The sequence below is a fragment of the Periplaneta americana genome, chromosome 3 (assembly GCF_040183065.1).
Source record: "Periplaneta americana isolate PAMFEO1 chromosome 3, P.americana_PAMFEO1_priV1, whole genome shotgun sequence".
In the NCBI taxonomy this organism is placed as follows: domain Eukaryota; kingdom Metazoa; phylum Arthropoda; class Insecta; order Blattodea; family Blattidae; genus Periplaneta; species Periplaneta americana.
This window is the reverse complement of record NC_091119.1, coordinates 189,646,353-189,668,592: the sequence shown is the minus strand read 5'-3', so window position 1 is coordinate 189,668,592 and position 22,240 is coordinate 189,646,353.

The following is a 22,240-nucleotide window of genomic DNA, read 5'->3' as shown; positions in this document are numbered from 1 at the left end:
TTAAGAAGGAAGATCTTTTTAATAAACTTAGCAAATTTAATTTTATATGTGGCACAATAAAGAGATCCCTGAAATACACTAGAAGAGAAACCAAACTAAAATTCTATAAGGTTATGGCTGTGCCTATATTGCTGTATGGTAGTGAATTTTGGACTTTAACCAAGAAAGAAGAAAAAACTATAGAAGCAGCTGAAATGAGGTTTTTACGTAGTGTAGCTGGTTGCACACTTTTGGATAAAAGAAAAAGTGAAGATATCAGGAATGAATTAAATATTTTTAAACTGATGGATAAAATAGAGCAATATAGGAACAATTGGAAGGAGCATGTTCAGAGTATGAAACCAGGCCGAATACCAAAAATCATTTTAGATTATAATCCAGAGGGTAGAAGAAGTGTTGGTAGGCCAAAGAAAAGATGGATACAACTTTTTAATTGAAATCTATGAGACCGGAACGAGCCTAAATGGCTTAAGCCGTGAAATGTTGATGATGATGATGATGATGATGATGATGATGATGATGATGATGATGATGATGATGATAATAATTGTATAGAACAAGTCAACACATTCAACTAACTTGGCTGCAATCTTTCTTATATAAACTCCAGGGACGTAGATATTAAACTTGCCAAATTTCAGCAACTGTTAAGGACAATCAAATCAACTCGACCAGAAACAATTTTGAAATTCTATAAAGTTATGGCAGTCCCTGCATTATTATATGGATCAGAGACATGGTCATTAACGAAAGGGCAACTTCGAAGAATAGAAGCTGCTGAAATGCGATTGCTAAGACCTCTTGCAGGATATAAAAGGAACGCTGACATCCGAACAGAATTGAATATCGCCGCCATTACGGATACTATAGAATCTTACCGCAACAACTGGTATGAACATGTATTAAGAATGCCCAACAATAGGTTACCCAAGAGACTATTGGACTATACACCTCATGGAAAACGAGACATCGGAAGACCAAGGAAGAGATGGAAAGACCAACTTTCTTCTGGAAGCGGAACAGGCCAGGAGGCCTAATCCAAGACTGTTATTGATGATCAATAATTCATTCACAGTTTTCTGCCAACGGGCAGATCTTTCAATGCAAACCCAGCATTCGCCAATCTTTCTCATTTTCTGCTTTCTCTCTGTCTCAGCATATGATTCACATATCTTAATGCCATCTATCACCTGATATATTCTTCTGCCCCGAACTTTTTTCCCGTCCACCATTCCTTCCAGTGCATCCTTCAGTAGACAGTTTATTCTCAGTCAGTGGCACAACCAATACCTTTTCGTTTTCCTGATCAGTTTCAGCATCATTCTTTCTTCACTCACTATTTCCAACACAGCTCCATTTCTTATTCTGTCTGTCCACTTCACACGCTCCATTCTTTTCTACATCCACATATCAAAAGGTTCTATTCGTAGTTTCAATAACAATTTTATTAAACACAAAATGTACAACTTTCAGTCATTTTTTTATTTGTTCTGGAGACCTGGCCCGTGCCTTCGCAGAGTAAGAGTGATTATGGAGTTTAGTGGAAGGATGATGATAATGGTGAGGGGAAACGGGAGAACGCCGGGAAAATTCCCTCGCGTTCACTTTGTCCACCACAAATGCCTTCGTGACTCAGACGGGGATCGAACTACATCCTCTCGGTTCATCACGTTCATACTGTCTGTCCAAGTGCTCAACAAAACCAGACACCTTCCAGGAATGTCTTCATTCCTACAACGAAGTAATAGACTATACGATATTTGAACCATACCCAGCAGAGGTCTGCATCGGACGTTTTCGCACGAGCGCCAAGTAGTTCATAGCATAATCCGATAGGTAGCGCACATGCATGATGGGTAAAATTGTCACGAGCGATAAATCCTCGAACGGTATAAGCCGAGCGTTAGACATTCGTTCTTGTTACAGTGATTAACTGTGTAGTAACATCATAGAGGTTTATCATTTCAAAACTTTGCAGTGTTTAACTAACCTCTCCATAGTACAACTACAAAACTTGCTTTAAAATGTAATATAAATGTTGTAGGTAAATGTTTCCCCCCCCCCCCAACACAGGAGTGATTTTGTTTTTGCCACATCTGATAGATGTTATTGGATGTAAATGTAATTATTATAAACGGAGAACACAATCACGATAATGCAAGAACTGTATCAAGTTTTCTAGTAATAATAATAATAATAATAATAATAATAATAATAATAATAATAATCTCTAATAATTAGCGTATCAATCTTTGCGTCTGTAACAGTTGTGCAGCATGATTATTCGTTTTATTATATTTTCTGTGACGTTATCTCTGTACTAATATTGTTATTAATCTACTGCTATATCAATAATATTTTGTAAAACGTTTCTACATTGTCGCAGTATATAGGCTGAACACTATGTATGGATCTATCATATTATATATGTGGTAAATCAGATATTGAATATTAATTTGCAATAATAACTGTATATCGAAGTTTTTCATACTATTTCATTTATAACTTTATGGTCCTGTTTTGGTACGTTCCATTGACTGTTCCATTAAACGTTTGTCATAAACGCAGAAAATAAAGCCTTATTTTTACCGTGTGAGCAAAACATATGTGTATCTTATCTGTCGCCTTCCATACAAGGTAAGACATGTCGGTGAGATGACCTTGTACTGTACTTCTATTTATTACGAGCGTATCACGACCGATAGTATCTCACTCGAGGGTGCGACACTCGGCCGAGTTCAAGCGAGCGATTTAACTCCAATGCAGCACTCTGATACCCAGCCCATGATATTCTAAAAATCTCTTTCACTGCTACACGAAAATTTAAAAATATATACGTAACAGATAGAAATAGGTAATTTAGGCTCTAAAACCTTAAAAATAGGTCTCAATGGGCAAAATAGATATTTTAGGCATCATAAAACCGTTTTCAAACGTTCATATTTCATATAAAAATTAAGTTATTTAATTAATTTTAGTTTATTCCTACAGAAAAAAAATAGGCATTTAACTTAAAATCCGAGATCTACTGAATATAGATGCACATATCAGCCAGAACCTCAATCAGAGGCAATTACGAGATTGTGTAACGAAAAAATGTATAAAAGCCATAGGCTGAGCACGTTAAATACTGTAAATCTGTTATATATAGTTTCATTTTACCATTTTCATTTCATATTGTTATCAATTATTCAATTAGTTCCGTGTCCCGGTAACTAAATGAGTCTATTCTATTTGTGTTTGCATTACGCTCTAGCTACGGAATATTACATTTTGTTTTGTTCTCTTGTATTTATATACAGTAAATAGATATATATGCTTTATTAAATAATAGTGCATGGTTGTAATTGAAAGAATTAATCGTTATTGATGCGATACGCATATAACCCTGCACGACTCCCATCTACCATATTTGGTCCAAAATTCTCTTCATTTTTCGGACACTACTCTCGCCACAAAAAGTGTGATCACGGCTTAAATCGCCGGCCTGTCACGCTGATGTCCTCGGATCGAGTGCCGGTTAAGCCTGGGTTTTTTAACGTATAACTACGTCCAAAAATCTGAAAGTTAGAATTTATAAAACAGTTATATTACCGGTTCTTCTGTATGGTTGTGAAACTTGGATTCTCACTCTGAGAGAGGAACATAGGTTAAGGGTGTTTGAGAATAAGGTGCTTAGGAAAATATTTGGGGCTAAGCGGGATGAAGTTACAGGAGAATGGAGAAAGTTACACAACACAGACCTGCACGCATTGTATTCTTCACCTGACATAATTAGGAACATTAAATCCAGACGTTTGAGATGGGCAGGGCATGTAGCACGTATGGGTGAATCCAGAAATGCATATAGAGTGTTAGTTTGGAGACCGGAGGGAAAAAGACCTTTAGGGAGGCCGAGACGTAGATGGGAGGATAATATTAAAATGGATTTGAGGGAGGTGGGGTATGATGATAGAGACTGGATTAATCTTGCACAGGATAGGGACCGATGGCGGGCTTATGTGAGGGCGGCAATGAACCTTCGGGTTCCTTAAAAGCCATTTGTAAGTAAGTACGTCTTTGTATTCGACAGGGTAGGTGGCCAACCAATCAATAACGATGTCCAAAAAAGAAAAAGTGTTACATTAAAATCGCTAATAGCTTTTAAACAAATGTAATGTATACCACTGTCTGGACCAGCGGTGACCAAAACTCGAGCTGCAGTGATTACATGCGACAGGCAGCCTATGAAGTAAGGAGATGGAGGAAAGGTACTTGGCATGAAAACTACAACCAGTGGTGGTTCCTGTACTAGCATCTTGATCAATCCCGCGGATGAAGATCTCAAGCTTTGCTGTATCAGTAATGTCACTGTTGTCATCAAGAGCCAGTGACTAATATACGTTTTTTCATGCTTCTTTTTTTAACCTTCCTCTTGGATATAATCAGGAATTTTATCAATTCTTCTCTCGATACTTGGTTGACAAATTCGTAGTTTTTCAAAATTGAAAATTTCTTATGAGCAAGCTATTTAAGCTATTTTAATCATTACTCTTTTGAGAAATTCTGTTCTATTAAAAGGCTTTAGAGCACGAGATATTTCAAACCCCATTAAGCAGCTGACTTCCTTACATTTATTTATGTCATCTTTCTCTTCCTGGCTATGATTTAAGACATGTCAATTCCTGGCGTTTAACAGTTCGTTGGCACATAATATTGAATCAGTTTTTCTACAATATTATTATTAAATTAATAACTAATAAATAGTTACCTTCAGCTAAAGATTAAGAAGATTAAAATTGAGATAAATCCTAATAATTTTATCCTTCTAGGCAGAAGATCTAATAATATCAATATTCATGCACCTACAAAAGAATTAGAAACACATACTTAGTGGTCAATAATAATAATAATAATAATAATAATAATAATAATAATAATAATACATCATTCAACGTGGCAATTAATGTTTCTATAAACTCCTAATTGAACCGTTCAGCAAAGTAAACATATTACATTTTGTCCGACAGAACAACAAAAAAGTTATCCTTCTCATTCTTTACGAAACTACCTCTTACTGCTTGTAGAGACAGAGTTTGTAGAGCGACATGATACCGTCACTGCTTGCCTTCAGTACATAAAACACACAGCAATATACAGGAAACTCCTCGTACCCGTTTGAATGTCCGCGATTACACGATGTAATCACGACACCCGCTTTGGTCACCGCTGGCGTAGACAATGGAGTCCCATAAACAGTCATCTGTACGAAACCGGTTGGACCATCAAGGTCGGCGAGATTGGTGGGGCAAAACATGCCTCGAAAACTACGTTCTGCCGGCCAGACAACTCCGTGAGATCTCAACCGATCCGTATGTTTGATATAGCGATCGAGTGCGACGAAATAGACTAAATAAACACGAAACAAGTGAATTAAAGGTACATCAGACCCTCAACTTAAAAAAAAAATAGTTGTGAAAATTTATGAAATCTGAAAATGCCTCGAAATTCAAACGTTGAGACAATGTAAAAATAGAGACAATGATTAAAACAAGCCCAAGAACATCGGTAAAAAGTACAAGAGGGCAGAGTACTATAATATAACAGTCACTCAATAAATATTATATAAATGAAGATCTAACTTCAAATATTCTCTATTCCAACTTATAAACCCAAAAGGTTTCACATTCATATCACCAATAAATTATTATTAATCTGTATAATTAGTGACAAATACATCATGGCATTCACTATAATAATATTTCATTTTTAATGGTAATAATGTCATCAAACATTCTTAAGTTTTGTAGTTTTTAATGTGCAATACACAGACAGCTGTACTCAGAAAATTACACACCAGAGAATCTGATCTGTAAATTCTTTTTAGTAAGTCTTCAAGTTTTAATAACCAAAATTACAGAAACGTTATGAAAAAGTTACACAAATGAAGAATGACATATTGGAATTATGATGTCAGAGAATCTGAGCCATCTGAACTCTAAATATGTCAGCAAACCTGCAGGTCGTAACCTTCGTGTGATATTGTTTATTGTAGTGTGTTTGTGTTTTCTTTTATTCTGAAAACCGTTCTTTCTCAAAATTGACGACAGGTGGATTTTGGAAAATAGGAAAATAATATAGGAAAATTGACATTTCACGGAAAACTACTATTTTTCTGAAAAACTTTTGGTTCCAAGCTTCAAAATGAGGGCTAATTTATTAAAATCCGTTCAGCCATTTTCCCGTAATTTCCATTACCAGTTCAAATTATACTAGTGGCTTGTGCAGCAAATGCTGCAATGAAGAATACCAGACATTTTGAAAGTTACTTGCTCCCATAATAATGAAACATCTCTCTGAATGGTTTTTTATGCCAGATACTTTTTCTTGAATCTATCCACCTTCAGTTTTTGAGTTTCAACGCGAAAACGCAAGTAACAATGTCAGGACGATCAGTGGATTTTTCATGTGGGAGTAAAGCAATAGCTATTTCAGGCCACTGTGGATTGTAGGTGAAAGTTAAAAGAATGTCAGGTTTGCTATGCTTTCGAGCAATAGACAAGCATCTTGGTATAGCTGCTGCATGTAGAGCTTGAAATGTAGAGGGTAAAATAATTTTATCCTGCAAAGAGATCTTGCTGAAATGATCTGGAGACTACAACATTTTGTAGATCTCTTATTCTATCAGTAAATAATGCATTTTGGTATTTCCTTAGGAACTGTAATTTTGGCGCTCTCTCGAGCCAATACTGAAGAGAATGACGCATATAAGTATCTACACCACACCGCCATTAAGTATATGAAAAAGGCCCAAGCCCACTTGATTAATAACTATAAAAATATTTGATTTTTAATAACAATATTATTATCTTACGTAAGTTTTGTAGTTATATACTATATAGCCGCCACTCAATAAATAATAGAAATGAAGATCTAATTTAAGATATTCTCTACATCTACTTACATAACCCCACTTTCATATCATGAACATAGCATTAATATGTATAATTAATGAAAAATAGTCACATCATGGCATTAACTATAATAATATTTAATTTCTAATGGTAATAATGCCATCAAACCACCTCAAATTTTGTAGATTTTAATATCCAATACACAGTTGTACTCAGAAAATTACACACCGCAGAATCAGACCTGTAAATTATTTTTAGTAAGAGTTGAAATGTTTAATAACCAATTGAATTTGAGCTCTAAATATGTCAGCAATCATGCAAGGCATGGCCTTCGTGTAATAGCCTATTGTTTATTGTATGTAGTGTGTGTTTTGTTTTATCCTGTAATGCAATTAGTTCTCAAAACTGACGAAAGATGGATTTTGGAAGATAGGAAAATTATATAGGAAACTAACGCTGTACTGAAAACTACTATTTTTCTGAAAAACTTTGGGTTTCAAGCTTCAAAATGAGGGGTCATTTATTAAAATCCGTTCAGCCGTTTCCCCGTAATTTCCATTACCAGTTCAAATTATATATGTATATATATATATATATATATATATATATATATATATATATATCTGTCTGTCTGTCAGTCAGTCAGTCAGTCTGTCTGTCTGTCTGTCTGTGTGTGTGTGTGTGTGTATAAAATTTCGTTATTTTCCAATGAAAGGCAGCCGAGAAAAAAAAATGTGCATTAATTTTATTGAACAGCCCACGTATAATAGACGAGGCATGGTCTCCATGCTGCATCACAAGACTTCCCCTCCCCCCCACACAGATACCAAAATGACACTAGATCCACCTTTACAATTATGAAATCGTCCAAAGGTCACTGAAAAACACTGCCCACATTCGTAATATAATTGAAAACATCAGCACTGTAGTGATTTCAAGAGATGAAAGTATTTACTTTCACAAACAAAAGCAGATATAAAAAAAACGTTCTCGGCGGAATTAAACTGACAATAAATTCAAGAGCCCTAAATAAACAAACCTGTTACTCTGGTAATTGAATGTTTACATTTACAAATCCCTTTTCTTCTGTAAAGAACCACCATTTCCACGATTGGATAAAAATTAGCGAAGATAAAAGTAATTTAATTTTGATATTACTTTCAAAAAAAACTGCATATAAACTACACAAAATGTCTATTTTTAACTGGGAGAATGTATACAAAAGTAAAAGAGAGATAAATATTGTTTCCGCACATTTGGGTCAGCTATCATTTTGCTTCCCTTGCCTATTTTAAGGTTCAAAGCGTTATTTTGTCTGTTTTTTCTTTGTTATAAATAGTTTACGCTGTTATTTTCAGTTGATTATTTTACGATGCTTTATCAACTGCTATGATTATCCAGCGTCTAAATGAGATGAAGATGGTAATGCTAGTGAGATGAATCCAGGGTCCAGCGCCGGAAGTTACCCAGCATTTGTATGTATGTATGTATTTATTCACACTGCAATGGGTATATACCCGGTGGCAGTGGTAACTAATTACACTCAATAATGACAATAATAAATTTATTAATTAAAAATACAATTAATAATAATACTAATAATTAATACTAACAATAATGAAATAAATCTAATTTGTATCTTAAACCAAAGTTCGAACTAAAACTCACGAGTATGATATGTTCATATCTGCACAAGTACCTTTCAACATTACACTCATTTCGCTGTCAACTCACTCACTGCACTGGAACTACGACACATTTCACTGATTCTATCCTGATTTCACTAACACTTCAAAAACATTTCACTGTTCAAATACTTTGCACTGCCACTATAAACTATAAAGCTTCACTGACAGGAACACGTGTCACTTACAAAGCACACTTCACTTACACAACACACTCTTAATAAGTAAAGAAAATAAAAATGTACGAATGCCAGTACATTATAAATGTAGATAAAGAACAATGTAATTTCTACTTTATAAATAAAGAAAAATTACGCAAATTATACCTTATTTTCGCATCACGCGAGAATCTCACTCTACATAAATACATTTAAATTATTTATGGCGGCATGGCATGAGAACTTGAAAAAAAAACATCTTATTGTGGCATGTAACCAAGAAAAGTAAAAGTAGTGAAATATGATAAACTGGTGTATATGCCTGGCTGATTATCACTGTCACTATTACTCATACTAAGCTATTACAATGTCCATACATACATGTAATAGTCCACACCTGTGGAGTAACGGTCAGCGCGTCTGGCCGCGAAACCAGGTGGCCCGGGTTCGAATCCCGGTCGGGACAAGTTACCTGGTTGAGGTTTTTTCCGGGGTTTTCCCCTCAACCCAATACGAGAAAATGCTGCGTCACTTTCGGTGCTGGACCCCGGACTCATTTCACCGGCATTATCACCTTCATATCATTCAGACGCTAAATAACCTAGATGTTGATACAGCGTCGTAAAATAACCCAATAAAATAAAAAAAAAAATGCATGTAATTCCTCACTATGAATGGCGCGCACCTTCAGGCAGAGTGGCGTATTCGCCCTTCTCGTACAGAGTAAAATGAATATTATGAACCTGTCACAGACTACACAGTTTCTCCAACCTTACAAACAGTGATAATTTCGATGTAGCAAGGATAGCCCGCCAACGTCTGCCAGGCTGAAGTTGCAGATATGTCTTAAATATTCGGAGGAGTAAAAAAAAAAAAAAAAAAAAAAAAAAAAAAAAAAAAAAAAAAAAAAAAAAAAATTCGACCCTTGGCGAGTTCGCCCTTTTTACGGAAAGCTTCAATTAATGAAAACCCTCGGAAAAAACAACCAGAATTTTAACCCAGGCCTACTCTTTCACGGGGTCAGGCATGCTGTCACTCCACAGCGGTGAAATAATGCTGATCTTAACTTTCATCGTAAATTATCTGTAGTAATGTCACGCGAGGTCTGATAATTATGTGAGGAAATCTCAGATCTCGAGTGACATTTATTAGGACTATTTCGTGAATAAAATAAAAATGTAAATAATGTATCCCTAAAATTCGATCACAAAATGTTAATAATTGTATATTAAATCTTCTTCTTCTTCTTCTTCTTCTTCTTCTTCTTCTTCTTCTTCAGTCCCTTCTGCTGCTAAGCGTCGGGTTCGCCTCTCTCCGTCCATTTCATTCATTTTTCCCGGTCTCTACACATTCTCTTCATCTCTACCATTGTTTTTCCTTTCTGTTGGCCTATTCTTTCTATTGCATCCTCCCATTTAATCCTTTGTCTTCCTCTTCTCTTTCTTCCTTCCACTCTCATTTCCATCACCTGTTTAACCTTCCTTTCCTCTCCCATACGATATACATGCCCAAACCATTTCAACTGCCCTTCATTAATCACCTCTGTTAATGCTTTTCTCATTTTAACTTCTTCTCTTATCCTGTCATTCCTTATCCTATCTCTTCTGGTCTTTCCTACAGTTCTTCTAAGATATTTCATTTCCACTGCTGTTAATTTACTTCGATGTTTGTATAAACAAAAGTCGCCCTAAATAAGGGTTCGATAGATCGGCCTACTAATCAATTCATAAAGAATAAACAGTAAACAAAACAATTTTGTGACACTTGGAAAGAAAAAAAAAAAACATTAAGATAAGAAAACATAGGAAATCATTTACAATACAAATTTTGTTGGGTACAAATGATTACTAATTATAGCTAAGGATGATTTTAACACGTGAGATCCTATGGCATCAATCGTTGCATCAGAAATTTTATATTGTTTAAGTTGATTTAAAGTTTCTCGTGAGATCGTGCCACGGGCACCGAACATGAGCCCAAAAATTGTCCAATGTGTGATGTGGTATTGTGCTCCAAGATGCTGACAACAAGGCTCATATATGACTTGTTTTTCACGACACACCTCTTGTGGCTGTTGCTCATGCATCTCGAAACGGACTGTGGGATCAAGAATGACACCCTTATCCTTCTGCCGATCAATTATGATGATATCAGCCCGTCTAGTAGAGCCATCAGAAGAGATGCAACCAACCTCCTCACAAACCTCATAGGAAGCATTCTGACGGATTGAAGCTGCGATGATTATGTATGTCTGTTGATTCGGAGCAATTCTCCATGATGGCAGAAACTCAAGACGTGAGAAAGCGTTTCTTGCTCGTCGCATCTTCTGCAACGGGTTGAGTCAAGAGTTCTACCAGGGAGAGTACGTACAGGTATTGTATTACAGTTCATCTTAATGGCTTGCGTCCACTGACTGCTCCAAAGTCCCTTTTTGGTTGAGATCCACGAATTACCTTTCTTCCAGTGAGAATAGAAAACAACTCCCAAACCTTTACTTTTCAATTTGCTCCATTGATGAAAAGAATCTTCACGCAATGCTTTTCTTAGTTTTTGAGAAGAAATACGTTCAGAGCAATCGAAGGTAATTGGTAATTGTTTGATGCAATGTTCAATTTCGTTTGGAAGATTTCGAGTGGCTGCTACATGAGGGTTGTCAACGTGTAAAAGTCTTTGACAAATATTTAAGTGCTGAAGGTAAGCTTCCCACTGGGCTTTAAATACTCCTAATAAATACTTAACCTATATAGACATTGTGAAGTTGAAATGCCGGTACTCGTAGATGAATATCGATTACTACAATAAAGAAATTCGATGTTATTATTCAGTAATGCCAATTACGAAAAGCGAAATACAGGTTTAACAATGTTAATTACATGTACTGCACTTTTCTCTTATTATTATAACATAAATACATTTGCAGAATCTGCTGAAATCATAATTTAATTTAACAGTAACAGTGAGGACAGCTATATACTAATGCTTATGTATTCACAGCGAGACATGTTGCTACACAGTGAAGCCATCTCTGTATAGGCAGGCCTAATTAAAACACGAATTTTATTACACCATACGAAAGGCAGTTTGATCGAAGACCTTATTATTACTATGCAAGGTCTTTGGGTTTGATATGCTATGATGTTACATAAATTTGAACATCTGACTTTCTATTAATTGTTTAATTTCATTCACAAAATACAAATTTTATAGGCTACAATTATAGGTTAAGTTACCTGTGGGAGCAGGACCAATGTCAGCTGTGCCTTATTTCGACCGTTACAATCAGTGCTACACGAAAGCATTTTTTATAGCTCGACAAACGCATTCTCGCTGAAGTGTGTAACGGAACTAAAGCTGCATCTACACAGTTCAATATTCCAATCGCGTATTCTTGCAATCTGGGAAGAATATTGAAAGAATCAAGTTAAAAGGTACGTTCAATTAAGATGCATGAAGATTTTGTATCTACATGGTGCGCCGTTTTGAACGTCGTCTTCACTGTGTAAATATACTAATTAATATTAAATATCAATCTTGCATTCATTGCTTTAAAGTTGAAAGAAAAGTTTAACCGTGTAGTTGCATGTTAATGTATTCATGATCATCAATTTACGGGGAAACAGTTGGCGACAACAACTAAACAAAAGAACAACCATGCGATAAATTGATAGTGATAAATCTAGCTGCAAAAATTATCGCAAAGTGTGACTGTGATAATAATAATAATAATAATAATAATAATATTATTATTATTATTATTATTATTATTTATTTAATCTGGCAGAGCTAAGGCCAATAGGCCTTCTCTTCCGCCCAGCCAGACTCTAATTCTAATTGAATACAATTGCTTACATAGTTATTACATTAATATCTAGATCATAAAACAACATGAAAGTAAATAATGAAAATTGGATAACTAATGTTAGTGTGACAATAATAAACATTGGTAAGAAATAGTTACAATAATAATAATAATAATAATAATAATAATAATAATAATAATAATAATGAGATAATTTAGATATTTATCTGTGATATATATAACCATTAAACATTGAGAAACCTGAAACAGCTATTATTGGAATTGTTAGAAAAATATCTCGTTAGCCTATTCTTAAATTGGTTTGATGTCTGACAGTTCCTGACATTACTCGGTAGGGAATTCCAAAGTCGAGGAACAGCCACAGTGAAAGAAGATGAATATGAGGATGTTAAATGTTAAATGTTATGTTTTATTTAACGACGCTCGCAACTGCAGAGGTTATATCAGCGTCGCCGGATGTGCCGGAATTTTGTCCCGCAGGAGTTCTTTTACATGCCAGTAAATCTACTAACATGAACCTGTCGCATTTTAAGCACACTTAAATGCCATCGACCTGACCCGGGATCGAACCCGCAACCGTGGGCATAGAAGGCCAGCGCTATACCAACTTGCCAACCAGGTCGACAAATATGAGGATGTTCGGTGGGAGGGAATGGATAATATTGAGGAGTGTTGTGATCGTGTGTCTAGGTTATGATGGGTGGATAAATTTTGAAAACGAGACGCAAGATAGACAGGAGTGAAGAAATGCAATATGTGAAAGAGATGGGAAAGACAGTGGATTTTCCTATGATCTTCTAGAAGGAGCCAGGACAACATTTCGAGGGATGGTGTTACGCGATCAGCCCGGCGAATATTGCAGACGAAACGGACGCACATATTATGAACACGTTGTAGTCTCTGCGCCGAAGTAACGCTTAGGTCAGTAAGCAGAATATCACAGTAATAGAAATGGGGTATCACGAGTGCTGTAGGTTGGAATTCAAAATTTAATTACACTTCATTGGTCGAAAATGGAATGACGTCATATAAACGAAATAGTCTTTATAAATTCTGAGTGGACGTAAGGTAAACAAATGTGGCTTGCAATGACTAACAAATTTAATGACAACTGTAAGGTGCATTGTGATGTTTTGTATCGTTTATCCTTACACAATACATATTGTAGGTCCGCACAGAATGTTTTCGGTCTTGTCGTTATCAATTTGTCACGCCGAGGGTGGGCCTTTTAATCTCATAGCTGATACCGGGTATGTGATTCCTTCGCTTCGGCTCTCCCCTCGTCTGGCGCGGCGACAACACGTCAAGTTGTGGTGTGTGTCCCTGTTTTATAGCGTGCCTCTCAAAGCAATCCGACTCGTGTTAGCTCAGTCGGTACAGCGACCGGCTATCGGAGGGAATTTTATGGGTTTGTTCCCCGCAAGGCGCACCCCCCAGCCACCCCTTACATAAAAAAACAGAGGATATGGAGTCCGCAGAGTGAAGCTGACCCGTCGCGTCGGCCGGAAGTCAACCCTACGAGCGACAAGGCTAAAAAATACGATCTGTGCAGCGACGATGAAGTGCCGACTACAGTCTAACTTCTTAAAAATTTCAATAGGAAGAACATGCCGTTGGTTCAACAGATAGATCGTCGATTTATTAGAACACCAGGGTTCAGTTTCTGCCGAGAGAAGCATATGCTGAATTTGAGGTAAAGAAAGGCGATCTTCAGAACTGATTTTGATTACATAAGGTTACATCAGATCATAATATATATAGGGTAACCAAGGGTAAAAAGTAACAAATTTTATTGTTAATTTCATAATATATTACACTCATAACATATTATTAGTTACAGCCACATGTAAGTACTACTTCTCCAAAAATGTTTTTTTTTTTTTTTTTTTTTTTTTTACTCTAAACTAACTGTCTGTACATGAACTGAAATATTTCACTGCAGTGACCCTTTTTACCCTTCTGTATAAGGATAAATGGGGTCAGTGTTTAGGCCAAATCGGGTCACAATTTTTCCCTCTATATACCTGCACGGAACGTTAAAATCAATATTGAATTGATTTAATTTAACACTTTACACCTTCCACAAACAAACACTGTTGGAAAATTTTGTCTTAGTTAATGTTTTTAGGTATTGCTAGAAGTATTGATTTGTGTTTTTTTTTCTATTTCTTTTTTAATCTAGATTAAAATTGCAAGTTTCTTGTTTATGTTAGTTAATTAGTTAGGATACAATTAATTAATCATTTAAAGTTTGTGTGACTGCAACCTGTGTATATTTTTGTGCGAGATCGTGCGTATTTGCTTGGTTTCCGCACAAAACCAATCCGCGGAAAGTCTAAAATTCCACATTCAGTACTCCCAACCTAACACACATAACAATTTCCCTATTCTTACCGCTTAAGCGTCATATTTATTTTACTGCTTTAGGCTTTTAACATATTATTTTTAAAGACGTTCAATATAGTAATAATTATAAATTGGAAACTTACCACTGCAATTTCACCTAAATTGCACTGTTAATTATTGTTTTTAAATATTTGCAAAAATTAAGTAAACTCTATAACACCACAAAAGTTACTGCATTTGTAATGCAAGTAACATTAAGGAAGCCGTGAAAAAATCAACAAGATTCCAGACTCATCATAGACGGGGGGGAAAAAAAGACAGACGTATATCACGGCCTGCTGCAGTATAGTAAACACAGAAAACATTTTATGGGAACAATGTTAAAGATAGATATATTTGTTTTCCAAAGTTGCCGTCATTGAACAGAAACCAACATGGAGATTTCATTGCAACTAATTAGAAATTCCTCTTTCAGGTATGTAATAAACGATTTTCGCACAAAATAATGTACGATACACGAGCGGTATGTTTGCTTTCATGTTCTCGGAAATTAAAAAAGCTCAACTACGTTTCGCTTTTTCAATCTTTTCCTCGAACATGAAAACGTCAACATACCGCTCTTGTAACGCATATTACTATTGTGTGACTTTACTTTGTTTATAGTGTTTTTCTCTCTCTCTCTCTCTTTGTTTCTTGTGTAGCCTGATGGCTTTAACTACACTAGAATAAATAAATAAATGTTCGACAAGACACATATCGTCAAGTGAGGTGTACTGCCCGAATAGATGTAGCCTACATATCAGCCAGAACTTCAATCAGAGGTATAAATGAAACTATTATAATCTCCAGGGAATCTTTAAGAATTTGGGTAATTATTTTCTGAATTTCAAAAGATGATATTGATAATTGTTTTAAAAAATATCTAATTTTTATAAATAAATAAAAACATAAATATATATATATATATATATATATATATATACATATATATACAGTATATATGCGCAGAATGTTTTAAAATTGGAAGCCCATTCTAATTCAAAATATCTGTCATTGTTCATTGTGATTGCTGGTTAAAATATTCTAACACTGCAGATAAAACCTTACGCGAGTGTGATAATTTGGCCACCCCTTTAGTTCAGTTTCTTTCATGTCTTACGGACCGGTGTTTATATGCACAAGTTGTGTCTATTAAGAAGTTTCATTGATCCACTTTATGGTTATTTTTATCCAAGTTCCAATGAATGCCGGCGTTGGTCTTCTCTTTCATTGGCCGGTGCACAGTTCCTTGCCTTCCCTTCCTGTCCTCAGAGTCAACACCCGCATATGCCCACCGTAACAAGCTCACTTATCTGTCGCTTTGCTTATCTTGTTAGTCACTTCAAGACAAGTTGTTTAACTAATTGGACGCTAATTAGTTTACTTGTTAAGTCAGCGACTATGACAATCAGTAGTGCAACGAGCCTTTACAATGCCAATGGCAGCGAAAATTGATGGTTTGCACCTCAAAGTGCATGCGATAACCTATATTTAGTCCACTAAAGCATTTCAAAAGCTTTTTACATACCACATATAACTTAATATGCGAGTACATCTTTCCCGTATTTTTTCATCCCCTCCATATTCCTCATTTCTATATCTTCTCTTCCCTCATACTCTCATTTCTCCTCTCCCCCCTCATACTGCCTCTTATTCTTAACCTTCTATCATATTCTCATTCCTCCCATTTTCTCATACTGACATTTCTCCCCATCCTTCATACTCATATTCCTCACATTCTTGCATTTCTCCCCGTCCCTCATACTGACATTCCTCTTCTTCCTTCATACTCATATTCTTCACATTTTCTCATTCTTTCCCTTCCATCATACTCTTATTCTTTCATTCTCTTATGTTGTTCTTTCCATTCCCTCATACTCTTATTCCTCCCCTTCCCTCACTCTCATTCCTCCCCTTCCCTCATATTTCATTCCTCCCATTCCCTCATAGGCATACTCATTTCTCCCCTTCCCTCATACTCTTATTCCTCCCTTTTCCTCATAATCTTATTCCTCCCCTTCCCTCATACTCTCATTCCTCCCCTTCCCTCATAATCTTATTCCTCCCCTTCCTTCATAATTTATTCCTCCCCTTTCCTCATACTCTTATTTCGCCCCTTCCCTCATACTCTTTCCTCCCCTTCCCTCATAGGCATACTCATTTCTCCCCTTCCCTCATACTCTTATTCCTCCCCTTCCCTCACAATCTTATTCCTCCCCTTCCCTCATACTCTTATTCCTCCCCTTTCCTCATAATCTTATTCCTCCCCTTTCCTCATACTCTTATTCTTCCCCTTTCCTCATAATCTTATTCCTTCCCTTCCCCCATATTCTCATTCCTCCCATTCCCTCATAGACATACTCATTTCTCCCCTTCCCTCATACTCTCATTCCTCCCCTTCCCTCATATTCTTATTCCTCCCATTCCCTCATAGGCATACTCATTTCTCCCCTTCCTTCATAATTTATTCCTCTCCTTTCCTCATAATCTTATTCCTCCCCTTCCTTCATAATTTATTCCTCCCCTTCCTTCATAATTTATTCCTCCCCTTTCCTCATACTCTTATTTCGCCCCTTCCCTCATACTCTCTTTCCTCCCCTTCCCTCATAGGCATACTCATTTCTCCCCTTCCCTCATACTCTTATTCCTCCCCTTCCCTCATAATCTTATTCCTCCCCTTTCCTCATAATCTTATTCCTCCCCTTTCCTCATACTCTTATTCTTCCCCTTTCCTCATAATCTTATTCCTTCCCTTCCCTCATATTCTCATTCCTCCCATTCCCTCATAGACATACTCATTTCTCCCCTTCCCTCATACTCTCATTCCTCCCCTTCCCTCATATTCTCATTCCTCCCATTCCCTCATAGGCATACTCATTTCTCCCCTTCCTTCATAATTTATTCCTCTCCTTTCCTCATAATCTTATTCCTCCCCTTCCCTCATAATCTTATTCCTCCCCTTCCTTCATAATTTATTCCTCCCCTTCCTTCATAATTTATTCCTCCCCTTTCCTCATACTCTTATTTCGCCCCTTCCCTCATACTCTCTTTCCTCCCCTTCCCTCATAGGCATACTCATTTCTCCCCTTCCCTCATACTCTTATTCCTCCCCTTCCCTCATAATCTTATTCCTCCCCTTCCCTCATACTCTTATTCCTCCCCTTCCCTCATAATCTTACTCCTCCCCTTCCCTCATACTCTTATTCCTCCCCTTTCCTCATAATCTTATTCCTCCCCTTCTAACATACTCTTAATCTTCCATCATCATCATCATCATCATCATCATCACCATCATCCTTCACGAATTAGGCTTCTGTAGACCTGTTTCGACCCCATCTAGCAGTCTTCTTAAAGGTCATACTGCTTGCTTGAGGCTTGAAAGTGATGTAATTTTCCCTAAGATAGGTTACTAGCCTTCTCTTAATCTTCCATTCTCTTATATTCTTTCCATTCCCTTATACTCACATTTCTCCTATACTCTCATATTGTCATTCCTCCCCTTTCCTCATACTCTTATTCCTGCTCTTCATATTCTTATTCACCCTCTTTTCTCATACTCTTATTCCTCTCCTTCGCTCATAATGTGATTCTTTTCATTCTCTCATACTGTTATTCTTTCACTTCCCTCATAATCTTTTTGTCCCATTATCCTCTTTCTTTTGTTCTTTATCCCATTTTTTTAAACTTCTTTTTTAATAATAAATTCCACTCAAGATTTTGAATTTCCCTAGATAAGTATACTTGCAAATAACGTTGTTCGTAAATTTATCGGTAACCTCAAAATCCCTTTTGGTATTACCTGTCACAATCTGCACAAAATACGAAAGGAGAAAAAGAATCAGACATCCCTTCCTGGCTCCCCTTTTCTCCATCAATTATTTTCATTTCGCCCGGCGATATTTTGAAATAATATTAATGTTGGGATATCAAGCAAAATAATGACATTGGGCCAGATTGACGAAATGACCCGAGCGGAAGTCGAACCATGTATCGTTCGTCACGTTTCCTGCATGTTTGCTACTGGTCGTCGTGTGCCAGCCGCTTTGTATGTTCTGTACTGGACGCACGACTAGACGTGGCTAGCATTCCTGATTTATCGTTACAATAAAGTTTTGTTGCCTCCGATTCATTTCCTGGAACAATGCGCCTGACTTGGTCCTGATAACATGGCTATAGTAATGATGTGGTAAGAGGTTCCAAACACCACCACCATTTTCTGAAGTTTTTAAAATTAGACCTATGTAAAATGTATTTTCCCTTGCGCCCTGAAGACTAGAAAGTCGTATTATAACACAAAGTGTTTCGTTATTACTCTCACTATTTCGTTTACATGACGTCATTTCATTTTCGACCAATGAAGTGTAATGAAATTTTGAATTCCAACCAATCACAGTCCTACATCGCGATAATTATTTGCATCTCGATTTATCACTATCAATTCATCGCATGGTCGTTCTTTTGTTTAGTCAGTGTCGCCAACTGTTTCCCCGTAAATCAATGAGCGTGAATCCATTGTACTAAATCAAGTGCGAAACCCTACTTCCACATCTACATCTTCATCTTCTAATTCCATGTCCATCGTATCTAAAGACAATGACACTCTTTCATAACAATTGTTCATTTACTAATTAATGTAGCTATTAATCGGGTTATTTATAATGACATTATAAAATGTTCAAATTAAATTATTATTTCAACAGATAATGAAAATGTATTTGTTACAATAACAAGAGAAAAACGCAGTACATATGATTAATATTGCTAAACCTGTATTTCGCTTTTCTAAATTGGCATTACTGAACATTCAATTTCTTTATTGCAGTAATCGATATTCATCTACTTCAACTTCACAATGTCTGAATAGGTTAAGTATTCATAACTGCACAATTAATAACATTTTTATCAGCGAATTTGAGATATATATTTACATTTTTATTTTTATTCACGAAATAGTCCTAATAAATGTCACTCGAGGTCTGAGATTTCCCAGGCTATTACACTTTTACTACGTCACACTACTTCTGACCAATAAAACGGCACGCAAAGATGTCTTTCAACCAATCATGGCTGCTTATCGCACAATTTTACCGCGCCCCTAGCATTTGTTTAATTTTATCGCTTCCCTAGCATCTGTTTGTGTTTATCACTACCCTAGCATTTGTTTCTTTGTTTGCCAACATTTCAAACTTCACTGGTTTCGACGTCAAAAAACAGAAAATTACAAACCACTCCAGTCGATGCACAGCAGTTTCAAATATGACTTGCACTGACATTCAATAACAAGAATTAATAAAGATCGCTGGTCATAGCTATGCATCTTCTCTGAAACCCTATTTACAAATAAATGAAGAGCACTATTCGGAAATCCTGAATAAGTTGAGGGATACACCAGGTACATCAATGATAACATTGGCAGGTGCAATGAGTACTGCAGAATTAGGAAAAATATTAGCTGAAATGATCCGAAAAGATAAAGTTCAGAGTTCACTTCTTTTACGCACACGTCCAATATAACATCAAATGAACCACCAACCACTAAAACATTCAAATTTGAAAACTGTACCTACTTTCAATAATTATTTCTTTTAAAATTATTCATGTTTATTTTTTATTTCATCATCGTTAATTAAAATGTTTCTTGTTTATTTCATCATCCCTAATTAAAACTTTTCTAACACTCGTTTATATTATTTAGGTTATGTTATAGCTTCTGCTATATGATATTATGAATAGTCATGTATCAGAGATTGTTTAATACTAAGATTTATTGAAAATCATCTGTCAAGTGACGTTGATTACTAGGATCGGGATAATTGAAGTGGAATGCAACTGTTTTAATAAAAATGAAACTGAATCAACAAAGCCTTCTTGACCAGTAACCGTCCACAGAGTTCAATGAAGATTCCATAGTTGGCACAACTGATAGGAAAACAGCTAATCATAACACACTACTGCCATCTATTAGCGTAATATTTATAATGTTTAGATGGTACAAATTTGAAGACAGTTTTGTATTTTCGTAAGTCAATTAATATTTTATTGTATTGGAGTACTTCGTTACTTCTAATCTTTATATACTTTCTTCCAATCGTGTAATAGTCAATTAAATTCCACTCGAGTTGAGTAAACAACATACAGTACAGGGACATAATTGTATTTTTACTTCAATTTTTATTGTACCTGAGTTTTTGAATGTACTTCACTCCCACCCCTTCTACTAAGGAAGTTCCAACTCCACACAGAACCAAGACCGCAGATAGTAAGCAGTACTGAGTTACTGAGTATAGTACGTTCCAGAAATATGTTCGCGTTTTCCAGTGACGAAAGAACTTTCAATATTCAATCATATGTTCGCTCAGGTACAGTCTGTTTGCCTACGTCGCATCCCGATTTCCCCCACCTGCTTCTGCACGCCCCTCTGTAAAAGCAGGGCTGTCTTAGCTCTTTTCTGAAAACATTAATTTCTGTTAGGAATTGGACGTTTACGTAATGTTATACAACTGTTTAAAATAACTTAAATAAAAGGGCCTCGTTAAGTAATTAACTGTCACGTGATTTCCCCCCTTTCTACGATCCTGCAGCATAACCACTTGGACGGACAGTAGATAGCATGTCTGAGTAATTTTATCTGTGCGGGTCGGGCAGAAATGAAGATTGAATTTACAGTACATAAGGTACTCTTTTATAGAGTAGGTACAGAATTATTTCAACATGAGTTACTAGTACGAAGGACGAAACTGGCAATTGGAATTAGATGCAATAGTGTATAGTGCGATATTATGCACAAAAGAACTTAAGCTTATATCGAAATGAACGGCCACCATTTTCAAAAATGTGTTTAAATATCCATATAATGATTATTTTTCAATTTAACTTCATTCTCTATATTGTACGCTAATGTGCTGTAGACAGTATAATATACACTGCATAATGAATACGTTCGCATGAATAGCTCAGTTCGTGAGTAAAAACACTTATTCTTAATACAGTACTGCATTTTGATTAAACAAAAACCTAATGAAAATTATCGAACTCAAAATCGCGATATTTCCTAGTTTACGTAAATGGATGAACTACTTTTCTTCTCTCCTATACCTAGTAAAGTGATTTGTTTGTGTTTTACGCCGGTATCATCGAACTCCAGTCGTGGAAGGAGGTAGCGAACGGTGTTTCCGGTTCTCTAAAGGTATAGCCAGGTTAATATTAAAAATGTTAGTAAAAATAAAATGATGTCCCTGTATAATATAATGAAGCGGAACTTACGATTTTTAAAACTGTTACAAGAAAGCATGATATCTT